Source organism: Rattus norvegicus, chromosome 10, assembly GCF_036323735.1.
Source record: "Rattus norvegicus strain BN/NHsdMcwi chromosome 10, GRCr8, whole genome shotgun sequence".
NCBI classification, from domain to species: Eukaryota; Metazoa; Chordata; class Mammalia; order Rodentia; family Muridae; genus Rattus; species Rattus norvegicus.
In genome coordinates, this window is record NC_086028.1 from 103,290,265 (window position 1) to 103,313,823 (window position 23,559).

The 23,559-nt window shown below is 50.9% G+C and overlaps 1 long non-coding RNA gene across 4 annotated transcripts in view; it reads right to left on the minus strand.

Moving 5' to 3' along the window:
• Positions 1-6,155: 6,155 nt before the first annotated feature.
• Positions 6,156-23,559, minus strand: part of LOC100912319 (uncharacterized) — a 47,699-nt gene continuing 30,295 nt past the window's right edge. For 2 of the 4 annotated variants that reach the window (XR_010055897.1, XR_005490565.2), the window contains exons 4-6: positions 23,022-23,186; positions 15,244-15,317; positions 6,156-8,845 (exon numbers count right to left, since the gene is read on the minus strand). This is a non-coding gene — a long non-coding RNA (uncharacterized LOC100912319). Of the gene's footprint in view, positions 8,846-11,894; positions 22,172-23,021; positions 23,187-23,559 lie in introns of all 4 variants that reach the window. The other 2 variants (XR_005490566.2, XR_010055896.1) reach the window with 2 other exon arrangements.

Sequence of the window (23,559 nt, forward strand, 5' to 3'; positions counted from 1 at the left end):
GCGTAGCTCAGTTGATAAGAGTGCTTCCTAGCATGTTTGAAGCCCCAAATTCCATCCCCAGTGCTACTCCTGTGATCCCACCACATGGGAGCTGGAGACAGGCACAGGGAGTTCAAGGTCATCCTCAGCTACCTAGCAAGTTCAAGGCCAGCCTGGATTGTACTAAGCAGAGGACAATATGAGTCCGACTCACAGCTGATGATGACTAAGACAGAACTCAGACCCAGGGCCAGACTCCAAGCTCGATCCCTAAGCTGGGGCTCAGCCTGCCCCTCAAGGCCCTGAAGGACCCAGGTTCTGCTCTATCTGGGCCCATTGATCACTTTCCCTACCTTCTCCCAGGGTGGAGGATGCTCCCTCCTCAAGCTGGTCTCCAGAGATTGGGGAGCTCAGAATAGACACCCAGGTCAGAGGCATGTTTCCTCCTAGTGGGCCCTTCCCTGGGAAGGACTAAGGGAGGGTTGCCCACCTTCTTCCTGCTGTCTGTGTTCATAGAGAGGAGGAGCCATCTGCCCTAAGCACGACAGTAGCTGAAGAAGTCTTCACTCTTGTTCATCAACAAGGGTTGGGCGGCTTCATGACCCCACCACCTAGAGGCTAAGAGCAACTTGGGAGCTATTGAAGGACCCCTCTTTGCTCCCAATAGACCTCTGTCAGCCTGTGGAAGCTGCTCACATCTCCTGCTGTCTTCTCGGCAGAGACTCCTGAGCTGGGGTGGGATGGGTTCTCGTGAATGACAGGGGCAGAGCAACCTTCCAAGTGGAAGTCGGGCAGCCCCCTGCCCTCTGGGCCCTCAGCCAAAATGGCTTCTCCAGTGGCTGACACTCAACTCCCTCCTCACAAGAGCAGAGGGTTCTGCTGTGGGGTGCATCATCTGGACATATCACTTCACCAGACATGATAGACTGGAGCTAGCTCTCTGTCTACTGTGGGGTTAATCCAGGTTCCCTAGAGGCTTGCATTTCCCATGGCTCTGCGTAAAGTGCTTTGCTGGGTTTTATTTTGCTGGTGGGAAAAATACGAATGTGTACTGGGGACCCTCTTGCCCCCCAGTACTGAGAGCCCCACCTGCAGATTTCAGGCCTCCCTGGACTTTAGGGTCAGGATTCAGGGGACATCAAGGCAGAAGGCCTGGCTAGATAGGATATGAGGGTGGGAAGGAGTGTGTGTGTGTGTGTGTGTGTGTGTGTGTGTGTGTGTGTGTGTGTGTATTTGAGTGGTTGTGGGTGTGCGCGTGTGTGTATGTACGTATGTATGTGTGAGTGTGTGTGGTGTGTGTATTATGACTATATGTGCTTTGTGTGCGCATGTGTGTATGATGTGTGTGTATGGATGTAGGTATGTGTATGATGTATATGTATGTGTGTATGATGCGTATGTATGTGTGTGTATGTGTGTATATGATTGTATTATGTGTGTATGATGTGTGTGTATGTATGTGTGTAGGTATATGTATGATGTGTGTGTATAATGTGTATGCTATGTGTGTATGAGTGAGTGTGCATGTGTGTGTACATAACAACACCCCTCCTTCCCAGTGCCATGAATCCAGAGCCACAGGGACGTCTGAGCCACATCACACTCAGCTGTCTGCCCCATGCACTGCCACCTCTCACATGTCCCAGTGCCTGGAATCACAGATGGGCTCCAAGTATCACCTCAGAGGTTCCATCCAGTCCCAGAGGCCACAGAAACAGTGTCTGTCAGGTAACCCTTCTAACAAGCAGACATCCGGAACCAGCATCTTTCTTCAGTGCAGAAGAAAGTGCTTGCAAACCCCACCCTGCTGGACTCTGTCCTCTGTGGGTGAGCACATCAGGTTTGGTGCTTACAAGGTCTATGCATGGTCAGCCCTGTGCTCTGTGGCTGATCTTTTCCTGTACTAATGGAAGAGCCGTCAGTCCTTCTCTGGCTTCTCTAGCAGGGCTCTTTCCCCCCAAACTCTGATGTCCAGGCACAGGAGCTCCGAGCTGCCTCTGTGCTCAAATGCTCCTCATGTCTGACTGTTCACTCCCTCTGAGTGGAGGGTCAGTGGCAGCCTCTGTGCATTTGCCTGTAAGGCCTGGAACCACAGAGGAGCAATTAGGGTACCCCACATAAATACATTTGTCAAAGTCTTCCTACAGCACCAGGGGACACTCAGTCTGCCACACGGAGCTCTTAGCTGTTGTATGACTTGTGTTCAGCCTTAGATTAGCTAAGGGCTTTCTTGGATGTTTTCCATTAAAAATTTTTATGCAATATATTTTGATTGTGTCTCCTCCTCCTCCAATCCCTTCTCTAATCACCCCTCTTCCTTACCACCCAACTTCTTTGTTCCTTCTCTCTCCTTCTTTAACACACACACACGCACGCACGCACGCACGCACGCACGCACGCACGCACACGAGGGAGAGGGAGAAGGAGAGGGAGAAAGGAGGGGGAGCAAAATATAAAAGCAAAAGACCAATAAGACAAAGAAGTCCAAACAAAGCAAAGTGCAACAAATCAGAAATGCCACTAAGATCATTGTGTGTTGGTCAACTCCTCCTGGGCGTGGGCCATCCTCTGAAGTCTGGTTAATATATCTCATAAGACTCCACCAGAGAACATTATTTTTTTTCTTTGCCAGGGCATCAACTTCAGACTGCTTCTTGGATAGGGGTGGGAGGGACCCCAGCTCTGCTTCCCCTCTCCCGTTTTCTTGTTTCAACTTTTATTTCTACATTTATTCATTTCATGTATATGTGTGCGGCTACATGGGTGCCACAATGGACATGTGTGGAGATCAGAGGACAACTCTCAAGACTCGGTTTTCTTCTGCCATGAGACCCAGGGGTCAAGTTCAGGCCACCAAATTTGGTAGCAAGCACCTTCACCCACTGAGCCATCTTGCTAGCCCACTAAAAGGGTTTTCTCTCTTCCTTCCCCTCCCCCTCCCTCCCCTTCCCTCCCTTCCCCTTCCCCTCCCCTGCCTCTCTCCCTCCCCCTTTCCTTTCTTTTTCATTTTATTATATGTGCATGAACATTTTTGCCCTCAGGTATGTCTGTGTACCACATACAAAGGCCAGAGGACTTTGTATCTCTTGGACCTGGAACTACAAATGGCTGTGAGACACACCATGCTGGTCCTGGGAATTGAACCTGGTTCCTCCAGAAGAAGAAGTCAGCGCTCTTAACCACTGAGCCATCTCTTCAGGTACTGAAAGGGTTTGGAATCAGACAGTGGGGAAGCCATCAGGAAGTGCACAGACCAAATAAATAGCCACTAACCGCTGATGTGAGATTGGCAGGAAGCCCCTTTTTTCTTTTCTTTTTCTTTTTTTCTTTCTTTCTTTCTTTCTTTTTTTTCAGAGAGACAAGCCTGGGGAAGACTGTCAAGAGGTGGAAGGTGTAATCAATTCTGTGTCACTCTGAAAACTCTGCCCTCGAGACTCTCTAGGCCAATAACTGTGATAAAGCTTGAGCAGCCGACAAGGGACACACACTCCTTGTCACATCAGAAGGAAAGATGGCAGCAGGTCTGGCTAGAGTGGCCTTTCTCCTCCCTGCAGACCCGTGTCTAGTTCCACATCTGAGCCCTTTTGTCTGTGCCCAGTTAATTCTGCAAGGCAACTTGATTTGGGGAGGTTAGTGTCCCTGAGTGACACCTACGGGAATGAGCTTTGTCTGGACAGCAGTATTACTCATGAGAAAGTGAGGCTTGGGATAAAAGGGGTCCTTCAGACCCTATGGCTGGCAGTGTGGTGGGCACAGTGTGCCCTCATCCCACTGTAGCCACTCCCATAACCATTGAGCTGTCCCGCCTTTTCAAGATCCATGGGAGTGTATGCTGTGCAGGTGCCTTCAAAGCTGGACCGAGAACAGGGCAGAAGAAGATGGCTTCAAACAGCTAGGTACAATGTAAAACACATGGTCCCAAGCCAGGCCCCAAAGGAGGCATTCGGGCAGGCTGTCCCCCCACTATAAAAAAGGCTAAGCAGTAATTTGAACGTATTTTCCTCTCTTTAAATTTTTTAACTGGTATTGTGCTTTGCCAGCATGTACAAACGGGCACCACATACATTTCTCTGGAGATCAGAAGAAGGCATCGGATCCCCTGGAATTACAGATGGGTGTGAGCCACCATGTGGGCACTGGGAACCGAACCAGGGTTCTCTGCAAGAGCAACAAGCGATCTAATCAGCTGAGCGGTCTCTTCAGCCCTTCTTTGGACAGGGTCTACTAACTGTGTGCAACTCAGGCTGGCGGACTGTAGGTCCCCTGTCCCACCTGCCCCAGTACAGGAAAAGCAGGCACATTCTGCCATACCTACCACTTCAAGGAATCTCATTGAAGACCCGGAGGCCGAGGTCAGTAATCCCCACTGACAGGAACCTACCACAGGCTCAAGCCCTTGTGTGCACTCCTGTCCTGTGGTCACCTGCTACTCAGCTTCTCTACTGCGCGGGTGCTTAACACACACTACAGGTTCACCCCTCAGCAGCTCAGTGTACAAAGGCAGAAACTGAGGTCTCGAGATAAAATGGGGAGGTGTCATTGTGTTGTGGATGGTTGGTGACTCCATGCCAGGCTGAAGGTGCCTCCAATCTCCAACCTGCAAGCCACATGCGGCTGAGGGCAGCTACAAGTGCCCCCCAACACAAAATTGAAATGTCAAGACTTTAAACTGTTTTGTTTTTATTAATTTTAAACCATGTATATATGTGTGTCTGCGTGGGCACATAGGCATGTGCAGGGGCCCAGGAAGCTCAGAAGAGGGGGCTGGATCCCCTGGAGCTGGAGTTATGGGTGAGTTGCCTAATGGGGGGCTGGAAGCCAAACATGGGCTCTCTCTAAGAACAGTAAGCACTCTCAAGGGTTGAACAGTCTCTGTAGCCCTTACAAACTCTTTTTTTTTAAATGTCCTTTTCTTTCTTTCTCTCTTTTTATTTATTTATTTATTTAATTTTATTTTATTTTTGATCTTTGGTAACTAGATCACATGATTCTCACGAACCTCGAAGATGGTGATGTCATTCTATGTCAAAGGTCAGACTCAAACTAGGACCTCTTGTTCTCTACGTCATCATTTCTACCTGTCCGCGCACACACACACACCCCCAACCGAACCATCGAGTGTATTTAACATTGAATGAGGGTAGAACACACACGATCACTAAATCAATGACGTTTGCTGAGGACCTACTGTGCGCCAGGCACCACGTGAGGGACCGAGGCTAGATAGCAAGCCAAAATAGATAAAAATACCTTTCCACACCCGCTTACCTGATGTCAGTCTTCGATAGTTGTGAAGAGACACCATTTCCAAGGCAACTGTTATAAAAGAAAGCACTTGGGCTGGAGAGATGGCTCAGCGGTTAAGAGCACCCGACTGCTCTTCCAGAGGTCATGAGTTCAGTTCCCAGCAACCACATGGTGGCTCACAACCATCTGTGGAGAGATCTGATGCCCCCTTCTGGTGTATCTGGAGACAGCTACAGTGTACTTATATATAATAAATAAAATAAATCTTAAAAAAAAAAGAAAGAAAGAAAGCACTTAACTGTGGGCTTGCTTACAGCTTTAGAGAGTTAATCCACAATCATCCTGGTGGGAAGCAGACAGACGTGGTGTTAGAGCAGTAGCTAAGAGCTTTGCACCCTGATCCACGGGCAGCAGACACTGGCCTGGTGTGGGCTTTTGAAACCTCAAAGCCCACTCTAAGTGACATATCCCTTTCAAGAAGGACCTGCCTCCTAGTCCTTCCAAACAGTTCACCAACTGGGGACCAAGCACTCAAACATATGAACCTATGGGAGGGGGTGTGCATACTTATTCAAACCGCCATACCTGACACTACTCTTATTTGTGTATTTGATTGGTTTTTTTCATCTTTAGATATGGTCTTCCGGGCTAGCCTTGGACTTCTGATCCTTCTCCAGAGTGCTGGGATTACAGGGATATCTACCTCACTTGACGTCTGCCCAGACATTGCTGGGCACTACAGAGGAAGATGTTCCTTTTCCATCTCTCCCCACACAGCACCACAGAATAGTTTAAACCATGGATGTATATTGTCTGTGGTTCTGGGTCCAGAGGTTCAAGGTCAAGGTGTCAGTACCGTTGCTTCCCCGCTAAAACCTTTTCCTAGCTTGCTTTCTGTCTCCTCGATAAACACTATGACCAAAAGCAACTTGAGGAGGTAAGGGTTTATTTCAGTTTACACTTCTAGGTCACAGTCCATCATGAAGGGAATTCAGGGTAGGAATCATGGAAGAATATGGCCCGCTGCCTTCTTCTTTTAGCTCATGCCCAGCCACCTTTCTGATTCAGCCAAGACCCACATGCCTAGGGGATGGTGCTGCCCATGGTGGGCTTGGCCCTTGCTTACCCAATTGTCAATCAAGACAATCTCTCATGGTCATAGGCCAATCTGATGTATTTCCCAGGTGGCTCTAGGTTAGGTTAAACTGACAATATAGTCTAACCAGCACAGGCTTCCTTCCCAGGCTTGGGGACAGTCCTTCACTGTGTCCTCACATGCATACTTGGTGTCTCTCTGTGTGAAAAAAACTTCCTCCTCCTGTAAAAGTACCCATGAGTTCTGGCTTGCCCTGGTTGTCTTATTATAACTAAGTCAACACTCGGAAAGCTCTATCTCTAAACAGCCACATTTTGAGGTTCTGGAGTTCGACCTTAACATACAGCCCTTACCCTAGTTCCAATTCACTGCTGACACAAACAGGGAAAGAGAAGATGACCTGGGTCATAGTAGTTATCTGAGGGATTTATTGCATGAAGTGGCACCATGACCACTAAAACTCTTATAAAGAAAAACATTTAATTGGGGCTGGCTTACAGAGGTTTAGTCCAGCATGATCATGGCGGGAAGCTTGGCTAGGCACAGGCAAACATGGTGCTGGGGGAATTGAGAGTTCTACATCCGGAACTGAAGACAGAGCAAGAGAGACTCTGGGTCTGGCTTGATCACTTAAAAGCAAAACCTCAAAGCCCACCCCCAGTGACACAAGTCCTTCAACAAGACCACACCTCCTAACAGTGCCATTCTCTATGAGGCTATGGGGGCCATTTTCATTCAAACCTCCACAGATGCATGCAGAGCAGGCCAAGAGCCCAGGGGCATTCATATCCCACATGCTACCTATGCTCACTGCACATCAGAGTATTTGTGACCGCAGTACCACGTGGCCTTCCAGTGGTCTTTATTTTGCTGGTACTACTCGTTCACCCGTTCTGTGTTGAGATACTGTCTCTCGTGACGCCTAGACTGGTCTCAAACTCACTGTGTGTGAGAATGACTATTGTCTTAGTGACCTTTCTATTATTGTGAAGAGACGCCATCGCCAAGGCAACTTATAGAAGAAAGAGTTTACTGGGGACTGGCTTACAACTTCAGAGAGAGAGTCCACGATCACCAAGTCATGGAGCAAGGAAGGGAACACGCAGGTGTGCACAGGAGCTCACATGTTAAGACGGCCAGGAGGCAAAGAGCTAACTGAGGATGACGTGGGCTTTGGAAACCTCTATGCTCACCTTCAGTAATGCACCTTCTGCAGAAAGGCCACGCCCCCTAATCCTTCCCAAATGGTTCCACCAGCTGTAGACCAAGCATTCAGATGAGCCTATGGGGGGTCATTCTCATTCAAACCACCACAGCCTCAATCTCTTGATCATCCTGCCCCCCCCAATTCTTAAGTGACTGAGTGCTAGGATCACAGGCCTGTGCCACTTTGTCTGGTTTGTGCAGTGCTAGGGATCAAACTCAGGGCCTCCTCTGTGCAAGTGCTCCAACGACCAAGCTACATCCCAGTACTTAGTGGCTTCACAGGCTTCCTAGGAAGACCTTGGTAGAGACAAACACACACACACACACACAGAGAGAGAGAGAGAGAGAGAGAGAGAGAGAGAGAGAGAGAGAGAGAGGCATGCACACAAAGGGGGTTGGAGAGATGGCAAAGTGGTTAAGAGCACTGATTGCTCTTCCAGAGGTCCTGAGTTCAATTCCCAGCAACTGCATGGTGGCTCACAACCATCTGTAATGAGAGCTGATGCCCTCTTCTGGTGTGTCTGAAGACAGCTACAGTGTACTTATATATAATAAATAATTCTTTTAAAAAACCACACACACACACACATACACACAAAGACAGACACACATACATATACATACACACAAATGAACACACACACACACACACACACACACACACACATACGATCTTGTTCAACAGTGATGGTTGTTTGATCCTAGCCACTTATTCCAAACTACCACTGGGTCTCTTTCTCCACTACCACTGGGTCTCTTTCTCCACTGTGGTTGTAGCGTCACATCTGGAAGGCATGCATGTGACCCATTACTATGATGTATTGAAGGCTGTGCCCCCATACCTCAGAGGTCACGCACAGAGGATGCACAAGCTGAGCCTGGGGCATTGTTTTCCTGACTGCATACACTAAAAGCTTCCACCGCAGAGCTTAGTGTGCAGAATCCAGAGTCAGGTCTTTGTTTAATATGAGTCCTGTTTCTCCAGGCATCCAAGGGATTAATTTTGCAGAGTAAACAGACTTCGAAATGGGACACGGGCTCCGAGAGCCTGCACTTGGCTTGCTGGTCCTGGCTGGTTGGAAGAGAATGAGGGAAGGAGAGGACAGGATCCTCCTCACAAGTATTCAGCAGACAAGATTTGCTCCTAGAACTAATGCAGAGACCCTACTGAGTCCAGCAGAGACTCTGGATGCTTCAGGTAGGGGCGACTTTCTGCCCTGCTTCCCTCGTGTCCACCTCCACACAGGAGCACCATCTCCTGGCTCACAATGTCCAAGGATGTGCGGTCTAAATTCCAGAAGGGTTTGAAGATCATGCCTGGAAAAGACAACCATTGAACTGGTAAGATCCCCTCCCCAAGCAGCCGCTTTCCCCTCAGCTAAACCCAGAAACTGGGTGTATCTTTGGGATCCTGACCCCTTGGAAGTTCCCAGCTCAGATACAGCGAGTTATCCTTGTTGATGGGTACCTACCCCTTAGCCACAGGCTCTACAACAGCTTCCCTCTGCCTAGCACCCTCCAGTCTCCACACTCAGCTCCTCCCACTTCTTAAACACCAATCCCATGTGAACTTCCTCTTCAAACTCCTCCTCCTTCTTCTGGGACCATCTGAACCAACCCTACCTTTAGGGAGCCGGGGCTCAGCCTAGGGGCTCTGGGAGGACTGAGCTGTCTTGGGGTGGTTCCTTGCATCCTAGCACCAAGCGCAGTTAATGAATGCTGAGTGAACATGCCAATGAAGAGATGTGTATGTGAATAAATAAATGGATGTGCAAACGAGTCTGGGAATATGCAAATAAGAAGCAAGCTACATATGAATGAATGGCAAAGCCCGGCTGCTCAGAGATAGGTCAGTCCACGTGTAGCGGGAATTAACAGCATCAGCAGAGGCCCAGGAAATTGGCCAGCTTCGAGGTTCCATGAAAAGCCCCCAAACCATTCCACATAGCATGTAGCACTGTGGGAACGTGGCTGCAGCTTTCGTCATGTAATCTGGAGGATCTGGTAAGGACTATGTATTTTATAAGAGAAAAGCCATGACTCCTCCTGGGTCACCTCTTCTGTCCTCTTAGACACTTGGAGGTTCCATGTGGTCAGCAGGCCTTTCTAGAACTGGGTCTCACACCTCTCTTCTCAAAAGCATCCTCGGGTGCTGGGGATGCTCAGTCAGGGGCATGAGAATCTGAGTCTGGATCCCCAGAGCCCATGTTAGAAGCTGGCACTCTGCTAATCCCCAGTGGTGGTGAGATGGAAGGCAGAGACAGGCAGATCCCTGGGTTTCCAATTTTCATCTCTGTTGCTGTGATAAAATGTCCTGCCAAAACCCTTTAGGGTAGAAAGGGTTAATCTTAGCTCACAATGCCAGGTTACAGGCCACCCTTGAAGGAAAGTCACAGTAGGAGCAGGTTGAAAGGTCTGGTCATATCACACCCATGGTCAAGAGCCCAGGGAATGGTGCCACCCATAGTGGACTAGGAAATCCTATATCAGTTAACATAATTAAGACACCTCCCCCAACAGGGCCACCCAATATAGACGGTCCTTCACTGAGACTCTCTTCCCAGGTGACTTTTGGTGGGTTATATACAGTTGGTAATTAAAACTAATCCTCACGGGGTTGGGGATTTAGCTCAGTGGTAGAGCGCTTGCCTAGCAAGAGCAAGGCCCTGGGTTCGGTCCTCAGCTGGGGGTGGGGGGAGGGGGATCTAGCTTGTCACATGTGGCGAAGTTCCCAGCCTGCCACATAAGGCAAATGTCTTGGAGGGAATCAGGTTACAGAATGCAAGGAGCCTTACACTGACAAGCCAATAGTAGCTTCTGGGAAGGAGAGCTAGCAGTAGCCAGCTGGGAAAAGGAAAGAAGGATTGAGCAGGCCCTGCAGCCTCATCTCCTCCCCAGCAGAAGACTGGTGCAGCTTTCCTTTGGAACAGTAGTCAGCAGACCCCTGAGGGACCCAGACTGGTCACCAGGAAGTAAAAGAAGCCAACCAGAAGCCCTGGCTACCTGGGAACAGAAGGAAACCTGATTTTAGGGCTTTCCCATATTCTATAACCCAAAGTCCTGTGGATTTTGTTTGGCCAGGGGTAGGGAACCCAGGCTGAGCACTTAAGGATGAGCAACTGAAGCCCCTGAGTCCTGGACCTGCTTTCAGATGCTAGCCTGAGAGTCAGGGTGAGGGTAGATCTAGGCTCTTCTTTCCCATGTCTACCAAGTAGGGACAGAAAGCTCTAGACTGAAGCTCTCACACCTGAAGGGCCCTTTAAGAAAAGAACTTTTGGGGCTGGGGATTTAGCTCAGTGGTAGAGCGCTTACCTAGGAAGCGCAAGGCCCTGGGTTCGGTCCCCAGCTCCGAAAAAAAGAACCAAAAAAGAAAGAAAAAAAAAAAAAAAAAGAAAAGAACTTTTAAAAATTTTTTGTTACCTTTTTTTGTGTGTGTGTGTGTGCAAAATGCATTAGACCATATGACAGTGGTGGACCCTTCCCTGGGTGCCTCCCAGAGTATAGAAGAGGCCCTGAAACTCCAGTTCCTTGGACTCCCAGGAAATCTACTCTGGCATAGCAGAGCATATGCAGCTGTGTGTTAGGTAAATGCTTAAAATTTTCATAACAAGGTAATTTTAAAAGATATTTGGCACCATGTTTTCTCAATTATTCATATACATCCATATTGTACATATACATCTATATTGTACATATATATTACATATACATTGTGTCAATACTTAAATACGATAACCATCCAAATATGTTAAAAAAAAAAAAAAAGTAAATGACTTGATGATGTGCAGGCGCCTGGCCTCACGGGTCATCTGTCAGCTGGTTGCTGTTCATGCACATGGCTGGCATCATGCAGATACTGAGCTGGGACCCTCCTGTCCGAGGGCACCCTTGACCTCAGGAGCAATGTTATGTAAGGAGGGGGAAAGCGAGGCCATGGGAGGCCCAGCTCAGCCATCTTGTGCTTACAGCAACCAGAGCTCTGTGAGGCCAGCCAACCTGGCCGGAATCGCCAAGCTTCCACCCCAACTCGAGCAAGTCCGGTGCTCCTCTGATCCTGATCCTGCTAATGAAAAGCGAAGATGAGAACCACAGGCCCTGAGACCCAGAGACCGGGTTCAGCAGACGACCGAAGCGCCTTTTTCTAAGCTGAAAGAGGGAAGGCAGGGCCTGTCCCTCATTCAGGAATGCCAGGCCTCGCTTGTCAGCACCGAGGGGCTCAGATTGCAGAAAGTCCCGGGCCGGCTCCAGCCTGGCCGCCCTGACCACACGCATGCACCGACTCTGCCAAAAAGGACAGGCTGCGGTTAGAAACGGCGGCCATTATGGTTTCCAGAGAAATTCCTTTGAGCAAGGAGAAGCTGCTTACCATTCCTGGGGCCTCTCAGCTTGCACCAGTGTGGTTTCCAAACGAGCTGGGCTGCGGACCCTACCTCCCATCTTTATTTTAACCAGTCCTCTCTCTGCTTCCCCAGAAAGCCCGGGACCCTGGCATTTCTTCCTCTCACTCCCTCTGGGACTTCCAGGCATGGCTTCTGATGACCCAGGTGGTGGTTGTTCTGTCCTCTAAGGCTGCTAGGAGGGCCTCTCCTGAGGGGGAAGCCTGGGAGCTAGATGTAGAGGGACCACACAGGAGAGAGTTGGAGCGCAGACAGCAAGATTTGCCTCAGCACTCTCTGAGGGAGGTGGTTAATTCTGCCTCAGGTCAGAAAAGGGGCAGGACAGCTTGGACTGTCACTCTGGCTTGGCTATAGGTTGGCCCAAGAGGGTCCTCTGCACAGGTGAGATTGGGAACAGCAGATGGCGTCCCAAGAGAAATGAGGCAAGGGGGAACCGAGCGGAAGCTGAAGGAGAGAAGTTTAGTAGGAAAGGCAGGGGGCAGGGCAGGGTAGGAGAGAAATCTGAGAAAGGAAGCTGAGGGCGGGACCTCGACTAAAGACAGGTCTGCCAGTTCAGTGAGCCTCTGACAGTCCACTGGAACCAGACAGCCAAGAGCACTGCAAAGCGACGATGTGACACCCAGCCTCTCCTACTTCCTCCCTTATCCCCTCTTTCCTTCTGGGATGGCTTAGGGCAGTGACCCCTTTGTGGGTCAAGTGACCCTTTCACAGGAGTCTCATATCAGATATTTTCACAGGGGTCTCATATCAGATATTTACAGTACACTTCGTAACAATAGCAAAATTAAAGATAGGAAGTAGCAACGAAAATAATTTTTATGGTTGGGTGTCACCATACCACAAGGAACTGGAAGGCTGAGAGCTACTGACTTAGAGTCTTTTCTCTCAGAACATCCTGGGAAGGGTAGAGTCCCTCCGATCTCAGCCCTGGCCAAGTGACCAACCAACACTCAGCACTAGTACCAGTCCTGGTCAGATATGTTCCTGGCTGCAGCTCTAGGCCCTCCCAGCTGAGCCCAGACAGATCGTAGAACAGCAAGATAATTGTCATAGCTATGTTTCAATTGCTGTGACAAAACACCATGACCATGGCAACTTACATATAAAAAAAGGTTTAATTTGGGACTCATAGTTGCAGAGGCTTGGAGTCTATGACCATCATGGTGGTGGGAGCACAGCAGGCAGAAGGCAGGCCTGGTGATTGATGAGTAAGCTGAGGGCCTACATCCTTAACAGGATGAGAGAGCTAACTGGAACTTTATGGGCTTTTGAAACCTCAAAGACTGCCCTGAATGGCACACCTCCTCTAACAAGGCCACACCTCCTAATCCTTCCCAAACAGTTCCACCAACTGGACACCGTTCACTTTCAAACCGTGACAATAATAAAATGAGTTTCTATTGATTTTTATTTTAGATCAGAATACAAAAGAGTAGTTCTCTTCCCACCCCAGTGCTGGGATTAAAGGTGTATACAACCACCACCCTTTGATGGTTCCATTTTTAAGTCAAAAAAGAGAGTCATTTTACAACCTCACTAGAATGACTTTGGTGGCATAATGAGTGTCTTCGTCCATTGAGTGTTACTATCACAAAAGGTCTGAGGCTGGAAAATTATAAAGAGAAGAGGTTTATTTAGTTCAAGTTTTGGAGGTCTGGGAGCACATCACCCTGTCAGCCTCCAGTGAGGGTCTCACACAAGTAGCATCTCATGGTGGGAACACATGTAAGACAGAGCACACAGCAGCAGAAGAAACAAACACCAGGGGTGCCAAACTCAGCCGATATGCACACACTCTCCCAGGAATGGATCCGATCCCAAAGCATGTGCGTGCATGCGTGTGTTTGTGTGTGTGTATGCACGTGTGCATGCGTACGCATGTGTGTAAACTGTTCAGGGAGCTGGAACTTGCCCCTGGAAGAAAGACAGACAATCCTGTCTTTCTATGACCACCCTTATGTCGTAATGGCTTCCCTTGCTCATGTCATGACTTTCCAAGGAAAAGGATCCTTCAATCCAAAAATCAACCCAGCCTGGCAGAGCCTAAAGCAGGGTTCTGGGCCCCAGACTCAGACCTGTAACCCAAACTCTGTCCAGGGTCTGCTTTCTCCTGCTGTGAAGCGGAATGACGTCTGTACCGTCTGTCAGCTTTCCAGGCAGGATATAAACACGATCAGGAAAAGCCAGGCATGTGTGTGAACACCTGAATCTCAACACTTCAGAGGCAGAGGAGGCAGGATTAGAGTTTGAGGCTAAACCCTGCTTCCCAGTGAGTCAGAAGCCAGCCTGGGCTGCATGAGACCCTGTCTCAAACAAACAAACAAACAAAACGTATCAGGACAGAGGCTAATGTAAGGGATTCTTTGTGTGAGTGTGTGGTCCCACGCGTGCATGCATGTGCATGTATCTGTGTGTATGCATGCGTGTGCATGTGTACATATATGTATGTGAAGACCAGAGGTGGATGTCAGTCCTATTTTTCAATCACATCTCCCCTTTTACGGTTGGGAAGGCAAAAGGATGGAAGTCAGAGGGACAACTGGTGAGTCATTTCTCCTTCTACTATGAGGAGCCCAGGGATAAAACACAAGTCTCTAGGCTTGGCAGTGAGCTCATTCGCCCCATCCATCTCTCCCACTCTTCGTCTCATTTTTGGAGTAATGGTCTCTCTCTGAACCCAGAGCTCACCAATTTATATGAACAAGCTGATGAGAAAGCTGGCGTTCCAACTCCGCTGAGCTATCACGGCTGGAACCCTCCCTCCAATTACCAGTCCACGGAAGGAGAGGAGTCAGAGATGTACCGGATGGAGCTGGGGGGCGGGGCTGGTGACGCTCACTCAGGCTGAGCCCTTGGCCTCGGACGCGAGTGCTGTGGGCTCTGTAGCTGCAGATGGGGGCGGTGCCTAACCGGCTGAGTTTATGCAAATAGGTTAAAACTGGAAAACTTGAAATCCAGAACACATCTAACCCTCGTATTCAGGTAAGGATGCACAACCGACACAATACACTTATAGAAGAGATAACTTAGGGCGATTCAGCCTACCCCAGGTCCTTGATGTTCACGAGCAACCTATAGAGCCCACCGAGCCTTCAGCCCTCAGACGGCTTCTCAGAGGGGAGCGGAAAGGAGAGTTACTTCTGCAATCATCGCACCTGTGGCGAGGCAGCAACCTCCCTCTCTGCTGCTCACAACCCCAGGCTCTGCTGCCAGCTTCCAACATCAACTCTGGCCCCAGCAGCCAGCGCAGGGCCCTAGAGTAAAGCCCGGAGTACCGGAAGCCAAAAAACAAAAGCCTTGTGCCTTTTTCCTACTGACCTTGCAGCTTCCAGCACAGGACTTGCGAGTAGAGTAGCCCGTGAAAGAGTGCAAGAGAGAGGAGGAGATGCGCCCTGGGGAAAAAATAAATAAAAGTCACAGTCACTTTAGGGAGAGGCGCACACCGCCATCCAATGATAACAGAGCATCGTAGAGGATGCAGCCTGGCTGGGAGGGGTGGGGGAAGCGGTGGTTCTGAGCGGTTTCCATGGTTTCTGGTCCTTCAAAATCCTCACCCAAACAGCTTTCTTCCTGCTCACCTTGTAGCATCTCCCAAGAGAAATGCATGACAGATGTGCTGGGGGCGCGGGGCGGGGTGGGGGCGGGGCGCGTGGCAGGGGCAGGGCGGGGCGAGCATAGGTCTTGCTTCAGGACAAGTGTCCTGGGTTCCTGCCTGGACGTTTCTGAGGCCAACCCTGGCCCATCTCAGATTTGTAAAAATCTAGGGTCAAACGCATAGAAGTTCAGAGGGGAAAGGCTAAGACGTGAGCAGTGAACTGGACACTGAGTGACCTCCTGAGGAAGGAAGAGTAGGGAAGACTGGAGTCCTGAAACCCTGGAGCTGACTGTCCCAGCTCTGGCCTAGAGCTCAGGAGTTCATCAAACAGCCGCTTTCAGAAAATGAAACAAAATATCATTGAGGTGAGACTGCACATGCTATAAAAGTCATTAGTCGCCCTCCCAACCCCCAAACCCCAGGCAGGGTTTCTCCGTGTAACCCTGGTTATCCTAGAACTAGCTCTGTAGACCAGGCTGGCCTCCAGCTTAGAGCTGCCACCGGAGTGCTGGGATAAAAGTTGAGCCTCAATGCCTGGCTAAAAGTCACCAGTCTTAAGGGTTCATCTGACAGATTTGGGCTTCCTGTGTATGGTTGTGAGACTATTTCCAAGGTCAAGGTCGAAAGTATCTTACCCCCAGTCCTCTCCAGTCCACCCATCATGGCCTGGGGCCACCACAGTTCCTGTCTTGGATTTCTAGAATTCTGTTAGCCTCTGGCTTCTTTCTCTACGAACGCTTTGAAGGTCCTTTGTTGCTGACCGTATCTATGCCTCTGCTCTTTCCATTTCTGGCTAGCATCACGCCACACGACTAAGTGGCAACTTTTGAAAAAAAATATCATTTGGTGCTGGCACACACGTGGAGGTCAGAGAACAATTTCCACCTTTACATGGGTTCCAGGGATGAGCTCGAGTCTCTAGGCTTTCAGGACAAGTGCCTTTACCTGAAGAAATGTCTCCCCCAGTCCCGTGGCAACATTTAAATATTTAATTATGTGCAATTATGCTTCAAGCCCTGACTCATGGCGCTGGTCCCTTTATGGTCCTGCTGCTTCATCCCAGGTGCAGCCCAGCTCAGAAGAGGTCCTGTGCGAATGAGAGAAAGCCCAGCAGTTAAGAGTACACGTTGCTCTCTTGCAGAGGAAGGAGGGTCCAGCTCCCAGCACCCAGGCTGGCTCACATCCACCTGGAACTCCAGTTCCAGTGGCTCCCACCAATCTTCTGACCCCTGCAGGCTCCAGCACCCACACGGCTTGTATGCATGCACTCAGGTGCACCGAGTCCTCCGTGCACTCCCTGTCCCGCTGTTCAGCAGAGGGAACTCAGAGGATTTCCGGTCGCACTTCCCTTCTGAGGTTCGATGAGGATGGAGGTTGGCTCAACCTTTCATCCTTCTCCGCTCCTTCTCCTCTGTCAACTTTTTCAAAATGCTCTTAATGTGGGGAAAGTTCCCATGAAAGGAGAGAAAATGAGGATCAGAAAGGATGTGCGGACACCCGTGTGTGCACCCATTCATGCACAGCGGATGCTCCCCTGGCAAGTGCTTCCCTTGGCACCAGAGAAACCAAGATCCAATGCCTCCTGGGTGGGGGCCAGGAAACGGCCTCCCTGCACCCTTGCTGAACAGAGGCACCAGTGAGTTAGGCTGAGGTCTGATCTCCAGGGACACTTCTGACCCTTGGGAGACCAAAACGGGCACCACAGATCTCCTGGGTGTGGTGAGCACTATCCCTAACCAGGGTCTGAGAGAACTGGTCAACAGAACTTTTCTTGCCTGCCCAAAAGCAAGACAACCTGAGGGATGAGGGAAGGAGGTCTAGCGTGGGGTGCAGCATTCTTGTGGGACAGATTCTGTCCAGATCTGATTACCAAACAGACCCCCGCCCCCGTTCTGCAGAAGAGCCAGCAGATACCTGCTCCCTCACTGGAAGGCCAAGCAAGTGTACCCCAAAACATCTCCCTCCTTCGCCCCAAACTGACCCTTCTGGCACCTCTCCCTCCACACAGAGGGAAAATCAGATCCTGGCAGGGTGTGGGGAGCTGACTGGAGGAGGCCTCTCATGGAGGTGAGATGTCCCTGGATGCCCGTCATGGAAGCAAGGGAGCTGGGCCAGACTGCTGCTGAAATGAATGGGGTGCTTGTGCTTGTCTGCCTGGGAACAGAGGAGGATGAGGCCAGCAAGCCTCGGGGCGAGACTGGATGGCTCAGTGGTGAGAGCATGGAGCCAGGCTGCCTGGGGTTCAAGTCGAATCATATTGGTTCGCTGTTCTAGCCGTGTCACATGAACTGCATGATCGACGAAATATGACACTCCCTCCGAATCTCTGCCCTAGTCACCACCCAGAACACACTTGGAACAGTGCCCAGTGCACAGTAGGTGGCCAGGAAGGCCTGTGTTCCAAGCTTGGCATTATCTTGCAGGTAGGCCCTGCCCGGTCAGGCATGGCAGCTCTGCCACAGCTGGCAGGTGTGGTGATGGAGGATGAGTGCCCCACTGCTCAGACAGGAACCTCTGACTTTTGAGGCCTGGCCTCCTGCCTGAGACAGAGGCAGAGCCAAGTAAAAAGCAAAAGCCGCAGGGAGGCCCTGGGCTGACACTTGGTCAGGCTACCTCATACTACTCAACTCCTGGAGGCCATTTATATCAAAGGTACCCTGCCCAGGCCCTGGGGAAGTCCTGGAGGCCAGCAGGATCCACCTTTGAGCATTTGCTTTCTTAAAGACCCAGAGGATAATACCAAAAGGAGAGAGGGCCAGGTCAGCCTGGAAGGTACAGGCTGTCCCAGTGTAGCCTCTTACACTCCTTCCACAAAGCCCTTAACATGGCTTCCTCTCAGCACCGCCTCTTGGTTGCAACCAGCTCCAGGTAAGATGTGAACCAGTCCAGTATTGGGGAGACAGAGAGACGGCCCCAGGCCCAGAGTTTTCCAGTAAGGGAAGATAATGTAGGAGGAACAGAAGAGAGAACAGTGGCAGACAGGCACAGACCACTGTGTGCATGTCCCAGCACACTCGTGCTTATGGATGTGCATTTGCGGTGTGTGCAGGTGTGTGCATGAGATGTGCGACTGTGCACATGCACGTGTGCGAGTACATAGATGCACAGGGTGTGTGGTGTGCAAAGGTGCTGGGGTGGTGCAAAAGTGTGCAAACGGAGTGTATTCAAGTGTGTGTACAGATGTATGCTCACGGGTGCGAATGTACGTGTGTGGCAAACCTGAGGAGAAAGGGAGAAGAGAGGAGGGCTGGAGCCCCACACCCAGAAGCAGTTAATCAACCAGCAGCCAGAGACCTGCACACAGCCCCCAGGAGTCCACTGTACATTACCATCCTTGGGGGTCGAAGATCCTTCCATAGGAGAGTCCCTGAGACAGGCAGCTAGCCAACCCTGGCAGATCCACACACTCTACTGAACCCCTAAGTTTAGGTGCGAGGTTGGGAGGGGGAGGAATCTCAGCATGAGGGACTATCCCTTCCTTGAACCAGCTGTCTAGGTCAAGGCTGGGGTCCCACTCTCTGCTCTATGCAGGGCATCGACCTGGGCCTCAGCTTCCTTACTGTAATGTAGGAGGTAAGGAAGCCCAGTTTAGTGTCCCGAGGAGAGCACATTTTCCTATTGCCCAAGGTCTAGCCTGGGGCATCTTTCCCCCTTCTACTCTGGACTCCGAGACAAGCCCACCACACTCCCCTGCCCATCTCTGTGAAGAGCGCCTGATACTGCAGACCCCCAACAGACAAACCCACTGTCCATCCATCCCTGTCCTTCTCCCACGGAAACCCGGATCCATTAGCCCCATTCTTCTCTAATGGACTGTTGGTTCTTTAGGGACACCCCCAGAGACATCCTTCTGTCCTTTCCCTGAGCCTGGTATACAGAGAGGAGCCACCTCTCTCAGGGCTTACACAGTGCCCCAGAGGTGCACCATCAGCTCTTCAGTCTTAGACTGGGGACGACCTGGCAATCAGCTAGCTTCCTTCCCTGGACTGTATTCCCTTGGGGGCCAGATCCTTATATGCCTGTGTCCAAGGCAAGAGATATGTCCAGGACATACATGAAAAAAACAAACCTCTCCAGCAAAGAACAAGACTCCATCCACCACAGGACAGGCCACTGAGGAGGGATCTCTCTCTCTCTCTCTCTCTCTCTCTCTCTCTCTCTCTCTCTCTCTTTCTCTCTCTCCCCCCTCCCACCCCCTGCAGACCCTGACACGTCCAGCTTTTACTCCAAGGCAGCTTGAGGCTGACAGCTCTGCCACCATCTGACGCTAGCTGGCTCCTCTGCTGTTGCCATGGAGACCAGCCAGCAGTCAGATCCATGCCCTCCTGCTGCTGGGCATAGTGGAGGGAAAGCCACAGAGAGAGCCTTGCCAAACAAGGGAGAGCTCATAGCTCCACATCCCGAGATGCCTAGGGTTGGCCCCACCCGTTTACCTCCTCTTTCCTGCAGGAAGTCCCTCCACCCCCCACCCCACCTCCCCGGCCCACGTAGTCTCATCGGAATGCAGAGGGGCTGTCAACCCCTGCTGTTATGTAGAGATAAAATAAGCCCCTGAGGTGTGCTGGGCCTGACACCGAGTCATTTTGGTGGACTGACTTTTGCTTTTGCTTTCTGGGAGGCGGTAGCGAGGGATTCTGTGTCTGACCCTTTATCCTGACCTATGGCCCGCAGCTCAGGTAGGGCTGCAGGAAGGAGGGGGAAAAAATCTATTCATCACAACGGTTAAAGATTTTGTGTGAGACCTGGAAACAGAGAGGAGGCCTATAGGCATGCTGGCCACATGACCCATTGTAGATGCCACAATGGCTACCTCCTGCTGACTAACCCGGAGTCTCACTAGGGGGAGGGAGGGCGTACGGGCCATGTGGAAGCTCTCGCTGGGGATTGGTGGAGCAGGAACAAGTCAGGACTCTGTGGCCCACCCTGGGTGGGAAGAAGGTCAGCTCTCTGGAGCGTGAGCTCGTCAGCGCTTTGGACCTCAGCATCTGAACTCAGGTCCTCATGTTTGCAATGGCAAGCATTTGGCTGGTTAACTTTCTAACTCATGAGCACAGGTCTGAGGGACTGGGCTCCAGGTGCCTGCAGGCCACCGAGCTGCCCCAGCCTGAGTGGACAGGGGAACTTTGCACCTGGATTTGGAGGAGGGGGGACTGCAAAGCACCTGGCAGAAAGTGTGAATTTCTCTCTCTTTTTTTTTTTTTTCTTTTTTCTTTCTTTTCGGAGCTGGAGACCGAACCCAGGGCCTTGCACTTGCTAGGCAATCGCTCTACCACTGAGCTAAATCCCCAACCCCAAGTGTGAATTTCTCAACCAGGAGGGATGAGGGTGGGAGGCAGAATTGGGAATAAGATAAGAATCTGTCACGGGAGAGAAACTGAAAAGGAAATTCCTGTCCCCAGGGCAGAGTGTTGGGTAAAACGTTTAAGGTGCCTCAGTGCTGCAATCCCAAGGTGACCCTGAACCATCTCTTTCTAATAAAAGGGAGCAGAGGGACCCCCTGAGCAGCAAGGCAGGGGGACCCACCTCAAAGAGGGAGGGAAACTAAGGATTCACCTTATGAGCACAGCTCCACTGAGGTTTGCTGGGGGGGTGGGAGTGGGGGGACAAGCAGAGGGAAGCCAGCTTGACATTTCAAAAGCTTTCAGGTTACGGGGATAGATGGCGGATACATTGCTATCCCTTTGGGCTTCTTGAGGATGTACAGCCATCTTCTGGGTATGTGAGGTTAGCATCAGAGCCAGAAGGTTCTGCGTCCCCTCCCCCTCCCCCATTCCTTCCTGAGAAGCATCCTCTCCCCCACTCCACCCCCTGCCTGGCTCCTTCCCTCCATCCCTCCCACTCCCCTAGAGGGCTCAAATCCAAAGTGTAAATACGCAGTGTCTGTCTAGTTTAGGGCTGCTGTGAGTGTCAGATGAGAAAGTGCCTCAGACGGTGACCTGAGAGGGGACACACTCCACGTTCAGGAAGTGTCACTTGACCCCAATTTTGCTCTCGGAGAGAGAAGGAAGCACTGGCTGTCTCCACGTGCTTTCAGAAGTCTGTCTGTTTTCTAGTTTCCTTCCATTCTTTCTCCAAAGCTCTGCTCACCCAAAAAAAAAAAAAAAAAAATGATGTGAACACTTATGGTGGCATTTTAATGGCCCCAGGGGTATCGATCCTTATTGTGAATCCAAAAATAGCTAAGTTATTAATGCTCGACAGTGCAGCGTCAGGGTATCTTTCGTGGAGAGTTCTGCATGCATTTTCTCAGGATCAGGAAGGTCCAAAACAAGGGCTGCAGCTCTGGCCCCTGGGGAGAGAGGCCGGAAGCAGGGCGGCGTCAAACAGCCACCTAAACTAAGGAAAACAGCTTGGGACCAAGTCTTCCAAGAGCCAGTCCTGCTGACAGCGACCTCTAGTCTCTATTAGTGAAGCCCCTAGGGTCCCTAGAAAGAAACCAGTCAGCGAGTCCCTTTAGAAGCATTGTTAAGGGGACACCTGTGACCACTAGGCACGCAGGACATGGAGTTAGAGCCCTAGGCAGACCAGCTCAGAGTCTTCTCAGCTTGGGCTAAATGATCTTGGAACCCACATCTCAGCATCCGCCATCCTACCAGGGTTAGTTTCTTCCTTCAGGGTGAGTCTGGGTGTCGCAGATGAGGAGAGCTCCTTCTGGAAACAGATAGACCAGAATGCTCTCCGTAACCTCCTAGGGAACCTCTGTGAGCCCTGGTGTCCATGACTGGGACCCCACCCCCATCACCGTGTGCTAAGATTGCAGTATCAGTGGGTCTTACTGGGTATCCCCCAAACGTCAGTGGCACATCTTGCACTCCGTCGGTAAGCACCGGGAAAGGTTAAGCGTGCTAAGACACAGGCCATTCTGAGACAGTGCCAGATGTGAAAGCGCTATGAGTGTTTCAAGACAAGCTTTGGAGTCTCACCAACTCCAGCCCACTTCAGCCCTGATGCCAGACCACCGGCTCTCGCATTGCTCCTTCTGCCTGCTACACTGCTACATTGTGGCGAGCATCCTGACTAGGGCAGAAACCTCCTGGGCCTCCCCTGCAGACCTCAGCCTCGTCCTGACTCAAAACCTGTTGAGAAGGTTTCCGGGAAGCCACCGAGGATGGTCCTTGTGTACCAGTGGGACAGCAGCCATTAATCACGATTGTCTTAGCTGCCAACCCAGCTGCAACCTCCTGTAGATACCGCATAAGCACACTTCACCTTTAAAGGGCCCCAGGGTGCTACCCAGAGATGGGGGAGGGGAGTGTAAGGGGGAGGAAGGGAGAGAAAAAGTCGGAGATCTTCATCCCCTGCACTTCTCAGGCCTCCTACATCCCTCCGGATGGGCCTTTAAGAGACTCTCGGTCCCAGAGGGGAGAAAGTTGAAAACAAGCCGAGGAGCTGCTGTAACCAACCCCTCCCCCCTCTATCCATCACAAAGACAGAACCCTGGCCTCTCCAGTCCAGGGGGCTCCCTGGCAGGACAAAGGCCAACAAAGATGTCAGCACGCACCATGAGTCTGTCTGTCACCACTTCCTAGGGCTGCTGCTGCTGCTGAGGTGGTCTCTGATGGCTGGCCTTTTAGAACCAAAAGAGCAGGCAAGGGGTGGGGTTGGCGACACCCATCCTTGAAGTCACCTTCCCACAGTCACACTCCCAAGCTGCAGAGCTCACAATCTGGTAACAAACCGAGAATGGAAGGAAAAATAAACAGCCGTGCGCGATCCCAGGAGACCCTGACGTGTATCTAACCCTAAGAGAATTCTGACGCAAAGAGGGAACCCAACTCAGGTGGGTTGACGTAAACCACAAGATGGGCAGGAGGAGGCGCTGTGGAGCCCTGAGGGAAAGGGGAGAGCTGTTGACTTTTCGAGGTCAAATCCCAACGGAGGAGGCTTTGCTACCTGTCCGCAGTGCCAACTGAAAAGACAAAAACTCGGGAAAGAGCAGAGGAAGGAAGTTGGGTTTTATTTTTCAGCGTGGCCATGTTCAGATAAATGGGGCCAGCGAGTGGGTAAAGCCATCAAGCAACCTGACTGGGATTCCCCAA